The sequence below is a fragment of the Sciurus vulgaris genome (genome assembly GCF_902686455.1).
Source record: "Sciurus vulgaris genome assembly, chromosome: X".
Lineage (NCBI taxonomy): Eukaryota > Metazoa > Chordata > Mammalia > Rodentia > Sciuridae > Sciurus > Sciurus vulgaris.
The window spans coordinates 97,661,515-97,683,652 of record NC_136471.1 but is presented as its reverse complement, the minus strand read 5'-3'; the positions used below and the strand labels follow the sequence as shown (position 1 = coordinate 97,683,652).

The following is a 22,138-nucleotide window of genomic DNA, read 5'->3' as shown; positions in this document are numbered from 1 at the left end:
CCAAGATTTCTACTTCAGAATCCTAGATTCAGGATAAATATGTTAATTAAGGCAGGAAAGGAGAAGAGCAGACTGCAAAGGCACCATCCATGTTTCTTATGAAGGCACTTGTGGGACATCCAGAGGGAAATGTCCAGGAGGCAGTTAAGGACCCCAAGTTGGGAGAGTTGTAGAAGCAAGAGATAATGACCTGAGGGGATCTAAGAACATGGGACAAGGAAAGGGAGGCAGTTCAAGTGATGAAAGTGAATATGAAGCCCAGCATGGTGGCACATGCCTATAATCCCAGCCACTCATGAGGCACAGGCAGGAGGATCTTGAGTTCAGAGCCAGCCTCGGCAACTTAGAGGCTCTAAGCATCATAGTAAGATGAGACCCTGTCTCGAACTAAAAAAATAAATAAATAAAAAGGGCTGGAGATACAGCAAAGCACCCCTGGGTTAAATCCCCAGTAACCACCTCCCTCCTCCCTGGCCAAAAAAAAAAAAAAGTGGGGGGGGGGGGGGGAGAATGCAAGGTATTCAGGGAAAAGATGCAGAGGAGAAAAAGCTAAAGAATGGCAGAATCCTGAGGGACATTAAAATTTCAGCATCTAAAGAAAAGTAGCTCTAATTGACAGCAATGGTGGTCCTTGGGGATACAGGAAGTGTGAACATCCTCCCATTTTGCCACATTCTTTCCTTTTGCTAAATCTTCACCACGCTTCCCTGTGATTCCTCCCACTCCAGAAGGGCCCTGAGTACATAATCAGCAACAGGTGTAGACAACAATGGGGGTCACTTTAGCAATAACATGTATGTCCATTGATCTTACTGAAAAAATACATTTTTTTCCAAACCCGCTTTATGCACCTGCTGTAATAAAGAATATCACACTTCCATTTGTAGGGCACATATCTGAAATATGCTTACACAAGTTAAGCATCCCTGATCCAAAATCTAAAATGCTCCAACAATCTGAAAAATTATACACCTACCCTCCTGTGATGGGTCAGCGTGAAAATATAGATGCACTAAAAATATTGGATTCTTCTGTTGTTGGGGTTTTGTTTGACAGTGCTTGAGACTGAACGCAGAGTCTCACACATGGTAGGCAGTGCTACACCACTGAACTATACCCCCAGCTTTTTTCATTTTTTTTTTGAGACAGGATCACACTAAGTTGCTAAGGGTCTCCCTAATTTGCTAAGACTGGCCTTGAACTTGTGACCTTCCTGCTTTGCCTCAAACAGCTGGGATTATAAAGCACGTGCCACCATGCCTAGCAAAAACAGTGTTTTAAATTACCTTTGGGCTATGTATATAAGGTGTATATGAAACAAATATATTTACTGTTTAGACTTGGGTCCCATCCCAAAGATAGATGATGTATATCCAAATATTCCAAGACATGAAAACACTTCTGTTCCCAAGTATTTCCAATAAGGCATATTCAACCTGTAGCTGCTAATTTATTCCATCTTCCAAATAAATTGTCTTCATCTTTTTCATAACTAAAAAGGTTTTAAAAAATAACTCTGGGCTGGGGATATAGCTCAGTTGGTAGAGTGCTTGCTTTGCAAGCACAAGGCCCTGGGTTCAAATCCCCAGCACGACCAAAAAAAAAAAAAAAAAAAAAAAAAAAAATCTGAGGACCCCAGGTCCAGTAGTCTTCCCTAGTCCCATGGTACCAGCTAGCATTCCCAGGCTCAGGGGCTGCAGAGATACTAATTGTAAAGGATGTTCTCAGAATGCTCTGCTTCACACCATCCACATGGAGCCAACCTCTGTGTGGTGGGCTGCAAGTTCATCCTGGCAGCTGGAATCAGGCTCCACCTGTCACAGGTGTCTGTGGTCAAAGGGCAGATGGAAAGGAAGGGGAGTGGGGGGGAAAGGGGAATGGGGGGGAGGGGAGTGGGGAGGGGAAGGGAGGGGAGGGGGAGTGAGGAGGGAGAGGGGAGGGAGAGAGGGGAGGGGAGGGGGAGTGGGGAGGGAAGGGAGGGGAGGGGGAGTGGGGAGGGGAGGGGAGGGGAGGGGAGGGGAGGGGAGGGGAGGGGAGGGGAAATCCACCCAAAGGAGGCAAAATATTTCCTAAATACAACAAAAGGCAAGAGCCATAAAAATTGATAACTGGGCTTCATTAAAAACATCAAGACACTCGTAACACAGTGAAAAAAGCAAACCACAGAAAATATTTGTTTTATATATACATATATGACAAAAGACTCATGCAGAATATAATTCTTAAGAAATAAAAAAAAAAAAACAATTCGCAAGTGGGCAAAAGAACAGGCACTTCACAAAAGAATATAGAAATGTTCATTAAGTGTATGAAATGGCATTCAACATCATTACTCACCAGGAAATGTATATTAAAACCAGAAGGACCACCTCATACCTATTAGAATGGCTACTATCAAAAAACAGAAATTAACAAGTGTTCATGAGGATGAGAAGTTAGAATATTTATATAGAATATTTATACACTATTCGAAATGGAAAATGGGGCCAAGAATACTGGCAGCCTGTATTATCAGAGGCAGAGACAGAAGGATCACAAGTTCCAGGCCAGCCTGAGAAACTTAGGAGACTGTCTCAAAATTAAAAAAAAAAAAAAATCCCAGGGGCCAGGGATGCAGCTCAGTGACAAAGAACCCCTGGGTTCAATCCCCAGTAGCAAAAACTAAATAAATAAATGAAAAATAAATTTTAAGAAAAGCCCTCCTTATTTCAGTGAAGTGGGCAAATTAGTGGGATGAAAAGCAGCCAGATAGTAGAAAAATGCCAAGATTAAAAACAGAAGGACTGTGCACAGTGGTGCACAGGACTCCAGAGGCTGAGGCAGAATTAAAAGTTCAAGGACAGCCTCAGGAACTTAAAGAGATCCTGTCTCAAAAAATAAAAAGTGCTGGGGATGTAGCTCAGAGGTAAAGTCCCTTGGATCCATCCCTAAGACCCCCAAAAAATCTTTTTTTTGTAAAAACAGGCTGGTTTAAAAGAAGCTTCCTGATGCATCTATATTCTGATCAGTGTGATATCAAGTCAACAGTGAGAGGCAACTTTATTAAACGAATATATATTTAAATTGGCTCAACAAGGTAACCCCTAACAGTACCCCAAACAAAATTGTTCAGAACCAATGGGCAGTTTTATACAGATCCAGGAAAAGTATTTTTAAAAAGTTATCAAACAACAACTGGTTAAAAGCAAAGCCACGTGGTCGCACTGGGAAAACAATGCTTCTCACTTAGAACAATAGAGGTAATACGATGACATGCAATATTTTTATTTAAATACGTTGTCTGAAATAGATTATACTTGTTTAACTCGAGATTACCTCAAAATACATTTCACTTCATAAAAGCCTATATTAATATCAAAATATTGAGCTTAAGAGCAAATGGCTAGTCCTACTGGAAGGCAATAATTATAAAGCCAAATAGGCGGATTAATTGTCCTACATACCTGTGGTTTTTCAGATTCCTGTGCTTGCTTACTCATGTACATTCACAACTCTTTATTTTTCAGAAACTACTTCTGGAAGCTCCCGTTTTGGCTTCTACACTGCCACCTGTAGACATTAAAGAGAAATAAACCATGCATTATTCATCAAAACAATGCATCTTTTCCAGGCATGTAACAGGAACAATGGGGGGGTAGCAAAATATTTGCTCCAAAAGACGCGTTCTTTCTCCTCTGTGGAAATTTTTAAGGCATCCCTCTCCCTAAATAGTTTGATAAATTATTTGATTAGAAAGAGTAACATACCTAAGTCCAGGGTCATCAACTACACAGCCCTCCGTGATCAGTTCACTAAGAGATGGAGTCACAGAACACAACTTAACAGCCATTTCAAGACCTGTCGTGTAAAATTGGAAGACAACTTGCTCACTTTGTTAATCGAAGAATTAAGAATTCTGTAAATTACCGCAATGAAAAGAAGAGAAGAGAGGGACAAGCTAAGATTACTTTATCACGAGGTCGTAAAATTTCTGTTTAAAAAGATAATACAAGGGGCTGGGGAGATAGCTCAGTCGGTAGAGTGCTTGCCGTGTAAGCACAAGGCCCTGGGTTCAAATCCCCAGCACCTCCCCCCCCAAAAAAAAGATAATACAACCAAGCGGTGGTGCATGCCTGTTAATCTCGGCGACTCAGGAGGCAAGTTCGAGCCTCGGCAATTTAGAGAGACCATATCTCAAAAATTAAAAAAATTAAAATAAATAAGACTGGGGATGTAGCTCAGTGGTAAAGTGCTCCAGGCTCAATCCCCAGTACCTAGATAAATTTTTTAAATGAAACGAAATGGTACTACTTCTGCCTTGAACTAGAGCTTTGTCCAGGCAGAGTTAGTGGGGTGTTTTCGTCATAATGTCCTCCCCACCCCTGATTTGAATGCAAACAAATGCCGAAAGATCTCCCGAACGCCCCATGGGGCTTTAATACAGGTAAAGCTTCTTTCCTTAAAAAAAAAAAAAAAAATGGAAAGAAGCAGAAGAAGAAAAATTCATGAAAAACTATCAGTGAGTTCAAGCGGCCTTGAGATGAAAGAGGGGTTTGTGCGTCGGAGGGAAAAAGACGGACAAACACTGAAATCCTAGAGTTAACTGAGAAAAACCGCACCGCGCAGCGCAGCCTTTACCTTCTTCCGAGTCCCACCGTCTACCCAGGACAAGTGCCCCAGCTCCAGCACCTTAAGCCAAACACACAAGCACCACCCCCCACCTAGGTGAGAGCGCCAGAAGCGCCACCTAGCCAGTCGGGCCGCTACCCCACAAACCCCATGGCTTCTTCACCGCCACCAGAGATCCCCCTTACCCGTAATTCACTTTAACGCCCCGAAAGCCTGTTTTGGCGAATAGAATTGCAGCGAATTCAAGAAAATCAAGTCTCCTTGAAATATTCCCCTCCTCCCTAGGAGGGACGTTCACACACAACACGCTCCCTTCCCTCCCAACACCGAACACGCGCTGGGCCATCCCAAGAGGGTCTTCGGGGACCCGCCAGTGACTAATACTGCTCCCACGTGCCATTAAACCGTCGCCCAAACGTGAACAGGCGCCAAGGGCATGTGCGCAGCCAACCCTTGGAGATAAGTTTAGCATACCCATTCCCCCATTCCCCCACCCCCGCCACCTCCGCCACCTCCGCCCTGGCCCTGAAAGCGTGAGGGAGCCCCTGGGAGAAGGCACAGGCGCCAGCACACAATACTCCAGCAACTCCAACCTTCCCCGCACACGCCCTGGCTGGTCCTGCCACCAGTCTCTCCTCTTAAGGTCCCTACGATTAAGCGGGCCCGGAGCAGGGGAGTCCTGATGGTTGCTGGGTGTGGATGTGAAGGGAGGGTGACCCGCACACACTACCGAGATTGCGGGAAAGGGGGTCGCAGTTCTCCAAAGCCGCACCGGGGTTGAGCTCCTACCGAGGGGACGGGGTGGGGGTGGGGGTGGGGGACGGTGACTCTAGAGTGGATCCTAAGGGAATCGGCTTTCCCACACCTCTTCCCCACCTAGCAGTACGCGCGCACACCACGGGGCCGTGCGTGCACCTTTCTCCTGCCCCTGGACCTGCCCGGCCCTCGCCCACGAGCGCAGCGGCCTGGAAGGGAGGGCATCCGGCCCGCGGTGGCCCCGGGAGCCGGCAAAGCGCCTTGCACGAGGGTGCCCACCTGCGCGCAGGGTCGCATCTGCCGCCGGTGCGCCTGCCGGTGCGCCTTCTCCCGCGGCTGGAGGTAGCAGCAGCGGCCGGACTCCTGGACTCCACGCGCCTCCTCGCTCCTTCAGAACGGCGGCCCTTGTTTCCTTTTCGTCCTAGAGGGCGAGTCGCCCACCTAGCCCGCAGGTTCTGCCACCGTCCCTCTGCCCGCCTGAGCTGAAGCTGTCCTCCCCGCCCCTTTCCCGCCGCCCCGCGCAGCACTGCGCTCCGCCCCCCGCCCGCCCATCCCTGTCGGGGCCCAGCCGGGGGCTGCGGGCCCCGCGCCTCGTGCCGCAGATCCCGGGTGGGGGGAGGGCAGGGGGCGGCCCTGGGATCCGCCCCGACCCCTGCTCTTCGAGCCCGCTGGGACTCTAAGGGCCCGCCCTCACCCCGCGGCAGAGGGTGTAGGCACCGCACGCTCTGTGCTCCTTCTTCCGGCGTCGCTTCACTCCCCGCAGGGCACCTTCCAGGGCCCTGAGGGTGCCTCGTGTCTTGGGGGGAGGGGGTCTCGTGAAGCGGGGTGGAGTGAGCCCAAGAGAGGAGGCGAAGAAATTACCATGTCAACTGCCAGGGGATGCAAGTTGCTGCCTGCGCCTTGTTTCTGTTACATTAACTACCTGGATGTGCTGCTGTCCATGTTAAAACCGCAGTAATAGTCAGACGCATGGATATAAGATTCCCAAGCTAATTAGTGTAAAGCTGTTGGGTTTTTCTTTAATTTAATGATGGCAGAAGACAACAGATTCACTCTTTTTAAAAAAGTTGCTTTGCATATATGTATTATACATATGTATATAAAGCCACATTTCTAATTTAAAAAATAGCAAAATAAATATAACAGAACAGCTGTGTTTTACAGAAACAGATCCAGTGTGTATGTGTTATTTAAGCCCACTGTAATTATATTAATTGGTTCGTTTTAAAGTGTATTTTAGGTATTTCCTAAAACGGGCTCAGAATTTAGGAATTAGGAACTCCTGAGTTTTAATTTGGCTTTTCGCCTTAATTCTAAAATGTCAATTTCTGTAAGTTACTAAATGTAGTTATTTAGAAAATGGATTCTTTTTCTTCTAGATTGGCACATTTTTAGATCAGGCAAAGGAAAGATTTCTTTAAGTCAAGAAACAATAAAATTCTCTTTCAATTAATGGTTATGAGCTATCTGGTGTAGTAGCCTTTAGTGTTTTTTAGACAAACTTCCTGTTTTCTCTTAAATTCTTCTTCAAAATTTTCTCCATGAATATAAGTTATATGTGCCATGATTTTTTAGCCTCTACTGTCTTACAGATAGGAAAATTAATTAATAATTCATTATCAAAATAAACCCCAAGCTCATAATACTAAATTTCACACTGCTTAAGCCTATTTTTCAACTCTGCTTTTAGTAATTTAACCTAATGCTTGAGAACCAAGACTTTTTAAAGTTTCATCCTTCCAAGAATAAAATGTGCACTTTTTAATTAACATTTCAAACCAAATTAAATTCATTAAATTGACTAATGAAAAGTATATCAGTACTGTACGTGTTGCTGGGTAAATGAGGACAATGTAGATGATAAACATTTCTGGAGAAGAGACTCTGAAGCAAAGAAAACAGTCTTTAGAAAAACCGATGATCCCCTTTTCAAGAGAAGGATGACAAATGCCAGTAATTATGCAAAGAATGACTGCTGCCTCTTTTCTCTTTGCTTTGGTTTTGTGGCTAGGCCTGCATTTATCTCTTTTGATCTTCGTAATAAAAGTAAAGTAATTCAGCATTCCGGTGACATTGCTTAGTAAATTAGCAATTTGAAAATGCTTTTATTACCTAATTAATCCAAGTAAATGCCTCTGATAAATCCGGTTTTACTCTTACATTTTGTGTGTGCCTCCAGAGAAACACTTGCAAGAAATAAAAACAGCTAAGGCAAGCTCAACAACAATTGCAAGCCAGATTCCTTGGGTGTATGTGTGTTGCAACAGAGTTAATATTAAGTGGTCTTTGGGTCTTAAATTATATATCAGATATTGGTTACAAATTGCTCATTGGCTGCTCCTTTAATGAGTTCCTATGTGTTTGCTTTGCCCTGTTTATTCCCCAGAAGTGTATTTCGTTTCTTTCTGTCTACCTTACTAAATTTATCTTCACTTAAAACTATTTCATTGAATTTCCAAGAATCAGACCCTAATCCATAGCTCACTTGACAATCATCTTTGTCCTTCAAATGGAGTCTCCCTTGAGGTCTTTGATAAGAATCCGGCATGATTAAACATCCAAAATTGGAAAGAGTACTTCATCAGGCATGGTTCTAACTGAGAGATAACAATCAGATTTCTCAAAACCAGGAGGGTGTGACCCATTTGAATAAAAAGAAGCAAGAAACAAAACAGCAAATCCTTTTTGTTCAGGTCAAAACTAAGGCAACAAAATTTCAATTGAACCCCTTTCAAATCCCGAATTGTGCTACAAGATATGTAAAAAGTATAATTCAAATAATTTTTTCTGTGTTTTCTTTTCACCACTCTTTCACCACTACAAATCCTTTGCTCCACTGACCAAACACCATTAAGTTTCACATTCCCCTTTTAGTTCCTGTGCTATTGAGAATTTTTCACTGATCTTTAAATAAGAAAGTGCACTGAACATTCCCGCTGTCCCCAAGGAATCCTATGTCACCCTCCATTGGTTTCAAAAGTTCTCTTGACATGTCTGTGACATTGATGAGGAGAGATCTGAACATCCCATATAAACCCGTGGATAGGGAACTCTAATGACTAGTCTACATTCAAACGGTAGGATTAAAACAAAACAAGAGTTTTTGTTCTAACAGTTTAATCCTGCTGGCATCTCCCATTCTGATTCTCATCCCAGAAAAAGTTTCATGTGTTAGCTTTCCCCCTTGAGGAATTTTCTCCTGCTAAGTGTTTTAATAATTTCATATCCACTAGCCTGAATATAATGCAGATTTCTTTCTTTTCTATGGTATCTAAGAATGAATTTATGGGGAGATGACCGGATAGCTCTTTTCCCATTTTCCTCTTCTGACTCTAGGAAAAATATGAACTAAATTTTCTTTACTATGGTTGATTAAGATTAGTGAGTAACATCATTGATTCAAATTTGCAGAATGTCAATTACTTTAATTGGTCTCCTCCTTGTGTTAGGGAAATATGTCACCATTTATCTCACAAGACAATGAGGACAGAAACAATACCACCCATATAATGTTCAGATAGAAATGTTGATGCTCTAAGCTAAGTTACTTAAAAATATGTGTGTGTGTTTTTGCATATATGTAGGTGTGTGTATGTACAATTCAAAGCTAAATATAAACCTGAATACTTGTAATAGGTCCTACAGCTACAAAACCTTTGGTAAGCTCTCTTGTGTTTTTGTTCATTTGTTTGTTTTGTTTTGCTTTGGGTATGTGGTAAACTGAAAATTAATACCTCACTATTTACCTTATTCACAGTATAATATCTTATTCTGAGCCCAATCTTTCCAAACATTCCCAGCATCAACTATTTAACTATATCATTCCATGATTTAAAAAAAAAAAAAGAGTAATCCCAACTACTCAGAGGCTTAGGCAGAAGGATCACAAGTGTGAGGCCAGACTGGGTAACTTAGTGAGACCCTGTCTCAAAATAATAAATAAAAAGGGCTGGGGGTGTAGCTCAGTGGTAGAGCACTTGCCTAGCATATGTAATGCCCTAGGTTCAATCCCCAGCACTGAAAAAAAGAGAAGAAAAAGAAGGAAAGAAGCAAGCAAAAACAAGAGAAGACTATGATAAAATGATTATATGTATGACTGGTTAGCACAACAGATAAGCACATCAGGTTAGTAAAATCATAATGTCCTCCCACTGGGGACAATCTTGCTTTGTTCTGTTTCAGGGTTGGCAATCAAAGACAACTTGGTCACCAGGTGTTGTGGTTGAAATTGTGTCCCTCAAAAAGATAGTTTGAAATTCTACCCTGTGAAACCTATGAATGTGACCTAATTTGGAAAAGAAGGTCATTGCAGATATAATTAAGAGGTCATACTGGAATAGAATGGTCCCTTAATCCAATGTGATTTGTATCCTTATAAGAAGTGCAGCTATAGACACAGAGGGAATTTTGCCATGGGAAGGCAGAAAGACGGGTTACATTGCCACAAGCCAAGGAATACCTTATACTACCAGAAGTCAGACAAGAAAGGGTTCTCTCCTAGAGGTTTCAAAGGGGACATGGTCCTTCCAACACCTTGATTTTGGCCTTCTAGCCTTCAGAATTGTGAAACAATGAATTTCTGTTGTTTTTGGCCTATGGTACTTTGCAGTTCTAGGAAATCCATACACCAAGGAATCATCACCAACTCCTGCTGATGGCGGCCCATCACCTTCTGAACCCAGTGCAGAATAAATGTTCAAGTATAGAGTGTATAAGGATGATAGAGCTGATATGGTGGTGCATGTCTATAATCCCAGCGGCTTGGGAAGCTGAGGCAGTAGGATCACAGGTTTGAAGCCAGCCTCAGCAATCTAACCAGGCTGTAAGCAACCTAGTGAGATCCTGTCTCAAAATTAAAAAATAAAAATAAAAAGGACTGGGGATGTGGCTCAGTGGCCAAGTGCCCCTGGGTTCAGTCCCTGGTACCAAAAAGAAAGAATGATAGAGTCATTTTCATAGATGAAGGACAACAGTAGTGTAGAATAATCCAGGAATCAGAAAGAATCTTTAGAATTTACCTAATATAATGGCCTTTCCAAAATGGGACTTTGCTGCAGTTTAGAATCATAGAGTCATAGAATCTTTTTCTTTTCTTTCCCTTTGGTGGTACTAGGAATCGAACCCAGGGCCTTGTGCATGCTAGGCAAGTACTCTACCAACTGACCTGTATCCCCAGCCCTAGAATCTTAATAAGTTCAAATAATCTTGGAGATTTTTCTTCTCTTTTGAGATTATATGATACCTAGGTGGTATGACTTTAAAAAATAAAGGATGGGGTCCACTGCACATATTGTGCCCCCTAAAACTAAAATAAACCCTACTGATTCAATTCTGCCACTAGTTGTTGGGTTGTAATAGCTTCCTCCCTTTAAGTAAGGAATATTTTGGTCTTCAGTAGTCCCAAATTAAAATATAAATGAGTTTGGAAGTTTTCCCAGCTTGAACTTACATCATTCTCAACTTCCTAGTTCATTTTTATAGCCCCCATTGCCTAGTAGCTCATAGAGTATCTTCCATAAATATCTGACAAGTTAACTGAGAAACTGAGATTATCAAGAACCTGATGAAAGATCAGATAGGATACTGTCTTTGTCTGTTCATGTGCTATAAAGAAATACCTGAGACTGAGTAATTTATAGGAGCAGAAATTTATTTTTCATAGTCCTAGAAACTGAAAGGTCCAAGATCATGGCCTTCTAGTTCTCTCCAGCCCTTTTATACAGCAGTACTCTCATCCATGAGGACAGAACCCTCCTGACTTAATCACCTCCTAAAAACCTTATCTCTTAATACTATTGCATTGGGGATGAAGTTTCAACATGAATTTCGGATGGGAAACACAGATTCAAACCATAACAGTTCTCTCCATAAAGGAATGACAAGGAAGTGAAAGAAGAGGAGAGCCCAAAACAAACTTAGTCTTGGAACTTCATATAGGACAAGTCTACATGAAGAACAAGTCCTACCTGATTCTGATGATAATATGGGATATAGGAGCAAAAGTCTCCTGGGAACCTTATTCTCTTTACTCGTCGCAATCCATTTAGCATTTGTGGTCCTAAGGGGTAGTGTAGGAGTCAAGGAGGGAAGTGATCACCCTCTCAACCTCCCCCAACTGTGAGCCCCTCTCCAGCCATCCTCCTAAAATATATAGACTGAATAAATATGTGTTTGATATGCAAATGCAACTTTGAGTAAACCCCAACTACTGTGACTCTCAATGCTGGCCCCATCTCTGAATTCTAATCCTACGTAGCCCCTCTGCCCTTCCTTAAGAGAAATGCTGGAGCTGCCACTGCTAGAGAAAAACTCATTTTGAAATATGTGCCTGGGACAGACCCTAATCTATACCCACAAGCAATATCAAAAATCCATCCCCTTTGTATATTATCCATAAAAGAGAACCAAATGCTTTTGAGAGATGCCTGTACCACTTGAAGATGAATAGAGTAGTTCTTCAGTCAGAAGTGCCAGGAGAAATAGAAAGTGTCAATTCTCTAAAGAAAGGAAAGCTGGAAATAATTCTCTGTTCATTTTGGATCTTGATACCTTGACTCTAAAAACTTTTGAAAATGTTTGAAACAGGAGCTGCTTAGGGCTTCACTGGACTTTTTCCCTCATGGAAATGTACAGAAATAGTCCAGTTAGAGCCTCAAATTTAATCAAAGTGTTACAACAGAATGAAAGCAAATTTTATATTAGATTGTTCTTAAAAATCCGGCCCATGAAGAAATGTTGACAATTAAGTATTTAGTGGTCTACTCATGGTTTTTTTTTTTTTTTTTTTTTTTTTGGTACTGGGGATTGAACTCAGGGGCACTTGACCACTAAACCACATCCGCAGTCCAATTTTCTATTTTATTTAGAGACAGGGTCTCACTGAGTTACTTAGCACCTCACTTTTGCTGAGGCTGGCTTAGAACTTGCGATCCTCCTGCCTCAGCCTCCCAAGTTGCTGGGATTACAGGCATGCTCCACCACACCTGGCTCATGGTATTTTTGTTATGTTATCCTTGGTAAAGAGACCTTTTTTTTTACTTATTTGTTTATTTATTTATTCATTCATTTACTTATTTATTGTGGTGGTAGGGATCAAACCAAGGGCCTTGCACATGCTAGGCAAGCACTCTCTACCACTGAGCTACACCCCCAGGTCAAAGACCGCTGTTCTTTACAATGCATAGAAACGTCACCCCATTAAACCTACTAATGGAATAAATAGCGTAGCTGGCTCCCATCTCCGGAGATGCTGCCCAACAATTGGGTCCCAAGGTGTCAAACCTTCTCTAGCTTTCTAGGGTGGCAGTAGCCAACTGCAACCAAGAGGGAAGACAAAACTTCTCCAAACCCAAGGTTAGAGTGACTATTTAGATATTCCCTGCACTGTGATCCTAAATCCACACTGACATCCAAGCTCCAACAGCTCCATTTGCTGCTTCATATCCCTCTGTAGCATCTATTCCCATCAAACACCCTTTTTATCTTATTTATTTTTATTGTCCACCTCTCCCCACTAAAATACACTCTCATTGAAGGCAGGGATTTGGGGCAGGAATTGTTGTCCATTTTGTTCAGTGTTGTGGCATCAGTACCTGGAATGGTGTCTGGTGCATTGTAGGTGTTTGATAAATTTTTAAATTTTTTTTTTTACATGTTGATGGACCTTTATTTTATTTATTTATTTATATGCAGTGCTGAGAATCGAACCCAGTGCCTCACACATGCCAGGCAAGTGCTCCACCACTGAGCCACAACCCAGCCCATGTTTGATAAATATTTGTTGAAAGAATAAGATACACTCCATGTTTGTATAAATATGTCAAAAATGACTACTGTCATGTATAACTAAAAAGAACAAATACAAATAAAAAAAGAGTGATTGATGTTCAAAGTATTTACCCACTCGTTGATGGGAAAGCCAATTTGTTTTTTGACTAATTTTATTTCATTGAAGCAAAGAATCAGTAATAATGAAGGATAGTGTACAACATAAAAACATTCATGATGAGCACTTTGTGTTCTCTTTGTCTTCGTTGTATCAGTTCTTATCTGTGAATATGTTAACATATATCCATCCACCTGATAATTTCTGAATCATAGGATTTGTCCACCCAGGACCTTCCTTTTACACAATTTGGGCTCATTTCCTGATTTCTGTGCAGTAATCCAAGTATTCTAATGATAGAGACGGGGAAGGGATTCTGATTAAAAGAACACAGGATTCAGGGCTGGGGTTATAGCTTAGTTGGTAGAGTGCTTGCCTTGCAAGCACAAGGCCCTGGATTCAATCCCTAGCACTGAAAAAAAAAAAAAACCCACAGCATTCAGCTGACATCCCCCCAGTAAGTAGGGACACTCAGAACATAGCATTGGGCAACCAGCTGAAAAGAAAACCTAACAGTGGATCCCCCTCCCTCACCTATGTGAGGGACACAAAGTAAACTACCTCCTCAGCTTGTTTATTTGAAAAGCACTGGATCAGGGAAAGGGAAGTTCCCATCTCTATTTCTCTTAACCTGCATCCTAGCACAGGATGTTGCTGATGTGGTGTTGCGAGGGTCCCACTGAGGGAATGGGGGGAGGGCAGGGCTCATGATCTGGGAAGACAGACCCTAGCAGCTCTGGGCAAAAACAAAGTCTAATCTTTTTATAGGCTCCAGATTTCTGAATCCGCAGTGTCTGTGTTTACTAGCAGACTTATCTAAGATTTCCTCACTAATACACTTGATTCAGTAGTTCTTAAGCTGAAATCACCTAGGAAGCTAGACACGGTTTTGCAGGCCTAATGACTCGGGAGGCCAAGGCAAGAGGATCATATGTTGGGGCTGGGGTTGTGACTCAGTGGTAGAGCACCCACCTAGCATGCATGAGGCCCTGGGTTCGATCCTCAACACCACAAAAAAATAAAATAAAAAGGATCACATGGTGCCAGCCCCATCAACTTAGCAAGACCCTGTCTCAAAATTTAAAAATAATAATAATAATAAATAAATAAATAAAAAAGGGCTGATGATGTACCTCAGTGATAAAGTACCCCTGGGTTCAATCCCCAGTACCCCTGCCAAAAAAATAGTTAATGCCCAGACCCAGGACTTGCTCTATATAATTTGCAGGAATCAGTGAAAACCAAAAATGTAAGGGTTACTTGTTCAAAAATTAGTAAGAATTTCAAGATGCCAGAACAGTAAAACCAAATGCAGGGCCCCTTCTAAGTGCAACTGCCCAGGCCGCCCGCCCATGAAGCAGTCCTGCCCGCCCCCAGAAATTCAGATTTTATTGGTCTTGAGTGAGGTCCTGGCATTGGAGTTATTTTAAAGCTCACTAAATATTTTTCATATGTGGTTAGGATTAAAAACCCTGATTCTAGCTCAAGGGAAAATAAAATACAAAAGATTCTTACAATTACAATTGACACCTGCATACAAACTTATCTCTAATGCAATAACTCAAAACCCTCACTCTGAAACATTTTCAGCTTACACAGGGTGAAATCATCATGACAACACTCTTTAGAAAATGTTTCAACCCATACATAAGTTATAAACTGTAGTCATGAATCACCTTTTGATTTCCTTTTTAAAAAACAAAAATGGCATGAAAATGGCATATTTTCTCATATAGAAAATTGATATAATTTGAAGTGTTATTATTCATCATCATTCACATAAAACTTGAAATAATGCTAAACAAGAATATTGCTAAATGGAAATTTATTATCACATCAATAGAATTCACAATGACACTTAAAAAATCAAACTAATGTCAGTTTTCCCTTCTCTCCTCTCTCCTTGGAGAGCAAGTATGCACTATTCTGAGAATTTCATCTGGAAGAAAGGTCCCAGGAAAGGTCCATGGGGCATTTCTGATCCCAGTTCTACTACTGGAACCTCTCTGGAAAATATTCATAGCCTTCTCCTATCCCTTGAATCCAAGATCTTCCTCATAAATGCACCTCGAAAAATATCCTCCACGCTGCCATGGATTATGAAGGTCATAGCTGTCCCTAGAAGACAACCCAAAGTTGAAGCCATCTCTCATCCTCTTCAACAGTTCCTACACCCCTCATGGACACTAAATTTCTTCCCAGATAAAAACTTGTGCTCTGAAAGCAGCTTTAGAAACCACTCGGTGCCACATCTGGGAAGGTTCATGACTTTGCTACACTCACAATTGGTTCTGCTTGACTTAGATCCTCCAAGAGACAACCTAATTGTTCTTTAAGGAATGGCACTTCAGATACAGGAAGGGTGGTGACTAACCTGATTTTAGCACTGAAAATTCAGCATTCTGGGATACTGTTGGTCACTTTAGATACAGGGTGTCATTCACAGTAACTTACAAAGCCTCCAGAAGTTAAAGATGGGCAGATTAAGAAAGTTTTGCTTGTTTGTTTTCCCCCAGGATTTCGTTTAACTGTGTGTTAACCAGTTGCAGATGTGCTTCTGGTAGGGCTTTGCAAGTGACTGCTGCCAGCGCTCCGGCCAGATTCCCCAGACTCTCCTTTATGGGTTCTGTGTACCCATCCCCCAGCTCTGCATGCTTTGCTCCTAACATCTCACACCTGCAGCTTTCTTCAGAGAACTACCCTTGGGCTACTGTATCCACTTCACTGGACCTGCTGAGAGCCTGGCAACTTTATGTCCCTACCTACGCCACCTCCCATCCTGGGCAGCTCATAAGCAGTAACTAGGTGGTACAGAATTATGAAAGCTCTCCCTCCCTTATCACAAGGGAAACAAACTCTGAGGTGCAATTTACATTTCCAAGATGGAGGCCAGGAAATCACACCCTTGGCTTTTTCCCCTTCTGTGTCCTGCTTCCCCCACTACTTTATTGGTTTCTCCAGACAGCCCTTCCTTCATGAATAGCTTATACCTAAATCCTCATCCTGGTTTATGCTTTGGAGAACCTGATCCAAGACCAGCTTGATTCAGGAAAAGCCTATACGATCAAGATGTAACAAACACTAACATGTAAGAAGGGTCTTTGCTTAGATGTTTGCCAAAAAGGAAAGGAGGTCTCTGACTTTACAAAGTCAAGGAATGATGATGGATCATCAGTCTAGCAGTGAGTCCCTCCTCACACTGCTAACACAGAAGATTTCTGAAAAGCCCAAGTGATTTTAGGTCTTTCACTCTTCTGTTGCATTTTCCAGCACTATAGTAATTCTTTCATGGTGTCATAGTATTTTGTATGCTCAGTCTTGTCATCTTGGCAGTATAAGCCATTAAAAGGCAGTAATGAAGCATTTCTTCCCAAATCACAGGTCTTACACATTAGGATAACATTATTATTATTATTATCTACCAGGGATTGAGCCCAGGGGCACTTTACCACTGAGCCACATCCCCAGCCCTTTTTACATTTTATTTAGAGACAGGGTCTCACTGAATTACTTAGGGCCTAAGTTGCTGAGGCTGGCTTTGACCTTTTGATCCTCCTGCCCCAGCCTCCAGTGTTACCGGGATTATAGGTGTGCACCATTGTGCCTGTTCATATTAGGGTGACTTACAGTACAGGATACATGTTTACACAATGAATCACAGCACCCTGCAAAAATGTTTAGAACTTTTCCCACCTCTAGGAAACATTTGTTTCATTAACTATCAGTTGGGGGTTTTAGCAACAGGAATACCCAAATGGAATTCTGAAGAAAATTGGGAATATTTACAAAGGTGAGGGAAAGGAAATAAGAACCAGCAATGGATCATGAAGTACCTTGGAACTAGTAAGTGTGGGAAACTTCTATTATCCTTAGGCCTGAGGGGGCAAGTTGCAGGGGGAAATTGTGGGAAGCAGGGATATTCATATCTATTGGAAAGAGCCGCTAGACAGGAGCAGAGGACTGTGTTCTCCAGTAGAACACAATCACTGCCAATCCGCAACTGACAGGGTGGAAGTCCATACAAATAAATAATCTGATCACTCCCTCTTCCTGCTCTCAGATCTCTTCCTGGTGCCTTCCACTGGCTAAACATAATAGAAGCCAGACAGCAAAGGAATCTGAGTGATGGACTCAAAAAAAGTCTGAATCAGAGTAAAGAAGGCTAGAGAATGAACTGGAAGGGCAAATGGGGAATAACATGAATACTGAACAATGCCCAAAACCCCACACCATGTATAGTATGTGACTGTACATAAAAGCAAACCGGGGGCAATAGCTCCTGTTCTAAGTTTTTGCTCCATAATACTCCATATTTACTATTTCCCATTTATTCATGTTCTTTCCTATCTCTCTGTTTCTTAGGTTCCTGCCTCTGTACTTTTTCCTGCTTCTAGCTCTGATGTTCACAATATCCTTTGGCTTTTTCTTGCTTTCTTTGACTTCAGCTTTCTAGTAAGTTCTTGGCTCTCTATTAATGACTCTTAATTTGCATCTCCTAAAGTTTCCTGAGAGAATCTCTCACTGCATCCCTGTGGAACCCCACTGGCATGGCCAGTTGCCCACTAGTTGGAAACCCAGTGTTCAAGGAAATGTAGCTTTTATAGTCACTAGTAGAACAACCTAAGATGGTGAATTCAAGCCTGGTGTGGTGGCTCACACCTGTAATTCCAGTGACTGGGGAGGATGAGGCAGGAGGATGTCAAGTTCAAGGCCAGCCTCAGCAACTTAGTGAGACTTTGTCTTGAAATGAAAAATAGAAAGGGCTCTGGATGTGGTTCAGTGATAGAGCACCCCACGTTCAATCCCAGTACCAGAAAAAATAAAAAAGAAAGGGGAAAAAAAGGTGACTTTGACAAGTGGCATATGCATGAATTGTGAGGAGCCTTAGCTTTGAAAGGGTCATTTATGAGAAAGAATTCAGCCTAAAAGTCATTTGTGTGCTTCTGCTAGAATCAAGGTTGATCTGTAAAACCATTCTATGCATGCAAGAAATGGGCATAATTTTTCCAAAGGGCAAATTAATGTGGAGCCACACTCCTTAATTTTCCATTTTTGCATGCATCCCACCATTAGCAAGTGGAAATAGATAAGAACCATCAATGGTGTGGACATTGTGCTGTGAATTCTTAACTCTGAGTACTGGTGAATAGCAAATAGATTCTCTGTAATTCACCTATGAGTTCAGATATGAAACAATGAATAATGCAACATGGCTCAGCATGGGTTGAGACAGGAATTGGCCACCATGGTCAATCAGTGTAAAGAACACAAAGACACAGACAAAATCAGAATACAGACATTTATTTTAGCCAGACCTGGTCAAAGGGTTCAGTGAGGTGAAATTGAAGGTAAACATCAGAACTATACATCATGCTTCGCTGAGATATTTATACTTATTTTTCTTTTATAAACACACTATTGGGAAAAGTTCTTTTACATATAGCAAGTTTTATCATTTGTTTTACTGAAATGTAAACAGTTTTCTTCACCAGGAGGTCAGTGTCAGTTTGCTGCCGGTTGTCTATAAATCTCTTTTATTTATTTGCTAGCATTAACAAACAGCATTCACCTACCAAATGGTTGTGCTCAGAAAGCATACACTTCCTCAAGAAAACATGTCATGGATTATTATTTTAGCATATAGATATCACTTGATCAAGAGAGAATTCACACCTGTTCTTTTCATTAGTAATATAGATAATCAGTTCATTCAATACGCACTATTTGAAAATTTACTATGTTATGAGCACTGTGCTAAGGACTGAAGAGAATAATTGTCCTAGAATGTATTTGCTATGAAGAATTAGGAATTCAGATCAGGATTCTTTCTTTCTTTATTTATTTAGTACTGAGGATTGAACCCAAGGGTGCTTTAACACTGAGCTACGTCCCCAGTTCTTTTTATATTTTATTTTGATTTAGGGCCTCACTAAATTGCTGAGGGGTTTGCTACATTGCCCAGGCTTGCCTGGAACTTGCAGTCCTCCTGCCTCAGCCTCCCGAGTTGCTGGGATTACAGTCATGCACCACCAGGCGTGGCTAAGATCAGGAATCTCACAAGCCTTGCAATTAGAATTGGTAGTAAGCTACTAGAAACCCATAATTAAAGTGATGGTCATGGGATGAACAATAACATGCACCTGTTTTTCTTTTTCATTTTTTGGTACCGGAGCTTGAACCCAGGAGTGCTTCACCACTGAACTACATTCCCAGTCCTGAATTGCCGAAGTTCTGGCTAAGTTGCTGAGGCTGACCTCAAACTTGCAATCCTCTTGCCTTAGCCTTCTGAGTCACTGGGATTACAGGCATGTACCAATACCTATCAACATGCAAATTTTAATAAGAATTTCAGAAAGGAAAAGAAGCATATTGTATCTGATTTTTTAAAAAGAGTTGCTTTTAGGCAAACAAATTGCAACACACACATTATAAAGCAGTATACAGTAACCACAGAATTCCAAACCAAGTGATCCATGGTTTCCTGCAACATGACATATTAGGTAGAATAATCACCCCAAAGATGTCCACATTTGCTGAGCACAGTGGTGCATGCCTATAATTCCAGCGGCTCGGGAGGCTGAGGCAGGAGGATGAAGAATTCAAAGCCAGCCTCAGCAAAAGCAAGGCACTAAGCAACTCAGTGAGACCCTGTCTCTAAATAAAATACAAAATAGGGCTGGGGATGTGGCTCAGTGGTTGAGTGCCCCTGAGTTCAATTCCTACTACCAAAAAAAAAAATGTCCACACTTTAATTCCTGAAACCAAAGAACATATTATTTTCATGGCATGACATAACAAAGTGGACTTTGTAGATGCAAAATAAGTTAAGCTAGGGACATTTTTCCTGGATCATCAAGGTTGGCCCAATGTAATCACAAGGTCACAAGGGTTCCTATAAGGCGGCTGGATGGCTGGAGTCAGGAGGAGATGTCATGACAGAAGCAGAGAGAGAGGTGGGTGTGAGTGTGTGTGTGTGTGTGTGTGTGTGTGTGTGTGTGTGTGTGAGAGAGAGAGAGAGAGAGAGAGAGAGAGAGAGAGAGAGAGAGAGAGAGAGAGAGAGAGAGAGAGAATTTGAGAATGAAAGACTTTGAAGATGGAGAGAGCCAGGAACCGAGGAATGCAGATGGCCTCTAGAAATCAGCCAATGTGGGGAAATGGATTCTCCCCTTTGGAAGATGATAGCAGCTTCACACAGTGACTACTTGTAAGGTGCTTCACCATCCATTGCTGGTTCTCATTTCCCTGCTTTTAGCTTTGTAAATATTCCCTTATTAAATTTTCTTCCCTGGGGGGAGCCCCCAAAGGAAAGCACCTCTGTTGATGTCTTAACATTAACCCTGCAAGACCCATTTCAGACTTCAGAACTATAAGATAATGAATTGTTGTTAAACCACTAGGTTTGAAACTAATACAATGACTGACTGAGGATTGTTGTGGGGAAGTGATGATATACTTGTCTTTGTATTCATCTGAATGGGTGGTACCTGCAGCCACAGCAGGCCCACAGGAAGCAGGGAGCCACAGGAATTGATCACACGGTGTGGCAAATTTTAAAATGGCCACAAATTCGTTCATAGACCTTCCTCTGACAGACAGGGTCTGTGTCCTCCTACCCTTAAATCTGTGTTCCCTCTGTACCACTTCAACCCATTGAATGAGGAAATGCTGATATACCACGTTTGAGGCCAGGTCACAGAAAGCCATTCTGTCTCTAGCAAGAAACATGACTGTTCTGTTCTTTTTCACTCTGTACAACTATAATTTGATAAACGATCACATCTTTTAAAGAAAGTACCAGCAAGAATAAACACATTTCATCATAGAGAAAGAAATTAAGCTGCACTGAGTTTAAGATTTCAATTCAAACAAATTATGGGCAATTTTCATCTGATTTTTTTTCTTTTTTAAAAGACATTGTAACAGTCTTTGGGCTCATTTTCTCACCAGGTTTGGGCATTTTCCTTCCTTTCACCCTGTGTTTTGCCATTTTTACATTACAGGAATTATTTTGAGTGCCACTTCCTTCATTTGCCATGCCAAAGGAGGTGGGGGGAATAGTTTCCACTCTCCAATCTGGAATCTAAGATTCAGGATGGCTCCAGCATAGGCAATCTTTTAAATTATTATTTCCATATGTTCTCATCATCCAGCCTTTATTGTGATCTCTTTTTAGATTTTCCTATTCTACCTTAACACCTTCAAAATATTTATAAAATGGGGAATTCATCCTCTAACAGCACTTATTGAAACAAGAATACTCTTCTCTATTCATTCTCCACATTCCTTTCCAGCTTAGGGCAGCAATCATTTTCCCAGGTGCTATTTGGCCATATCCACAAGAAACTCCAAAGTTCATTTCTGATAAAATGTTTGTTCAATTTTGCTTTAATTGAAGAGATGTACTTTGCTTGGAGCTTCAGTGAGAATAATAGATTCTTTGTAAAGACATAATAGATGGTGGCTCTTTATGAGACAAATCACCTGAAACCTCAGATGTAGTGTTCCAGTTCAAGTTTAGAAACCACTAAAATGTGATTGGGTGTGTGTGTGTGTGTGTGTGTGTGTGTGTGTGTGTGTGTGTGTGTGTAGGACTAGGGATTGAACCCAGGGGCACTCTACCACTGAGCTACATCCCCAGTCCTTTTTATTTTTTATTTTGAAATAGGACCTCACTAAGTTTCTGAGGTTGGCCTTGTGATCATCCTGCCTCAGTCTCCTAAGTAGCTAGGATTACAGGTGTGTGACACCCTGCCTGTATAAAATATGGTTTATCATAGGTAACTTACAACAGTAATTGTGAAATATTTATATTTAGATAGACTTTTTGTTGGAAGTTTTAAGTTTTGATATAATTTTAAACTTCAGAATATCTCATATGCCCTTAACTTG

General features: G+C 41.6%; 1 long non-coding RNA gene across 3 annotated transcripts in view; it reads right to left on the bottom strand.

Moving 5' to 3' along the window:
- The window catches only part of LOC306651005, a 99,383-nt gene extending 93,203 nt beyond the window's left edge, over nt 1–6,180 (bottom strand). For 2 of the 3 annotated variants that reach the window (XR_013761078.1, XR_013761079.1), the window contains exons 1-2: nt 5,644–5,856; nt 3,444–3,549 (exon numbers count right to left, since the gene is read on the bottom strand). This is a non-coding gene — a long non-coding RNA (uncharacterized lncRNA). Of the gene's footprint in view, nt 1–3,443; nt 3,550–5,643; nt 5,857–6,058 lie in introns of those variants that run through there. The other variant, XR_013761077.1, reaches the window with a different exon arrangement.
- Nucleotides 6,181–22,138: the final 15,958 nt, after the last annotated feature.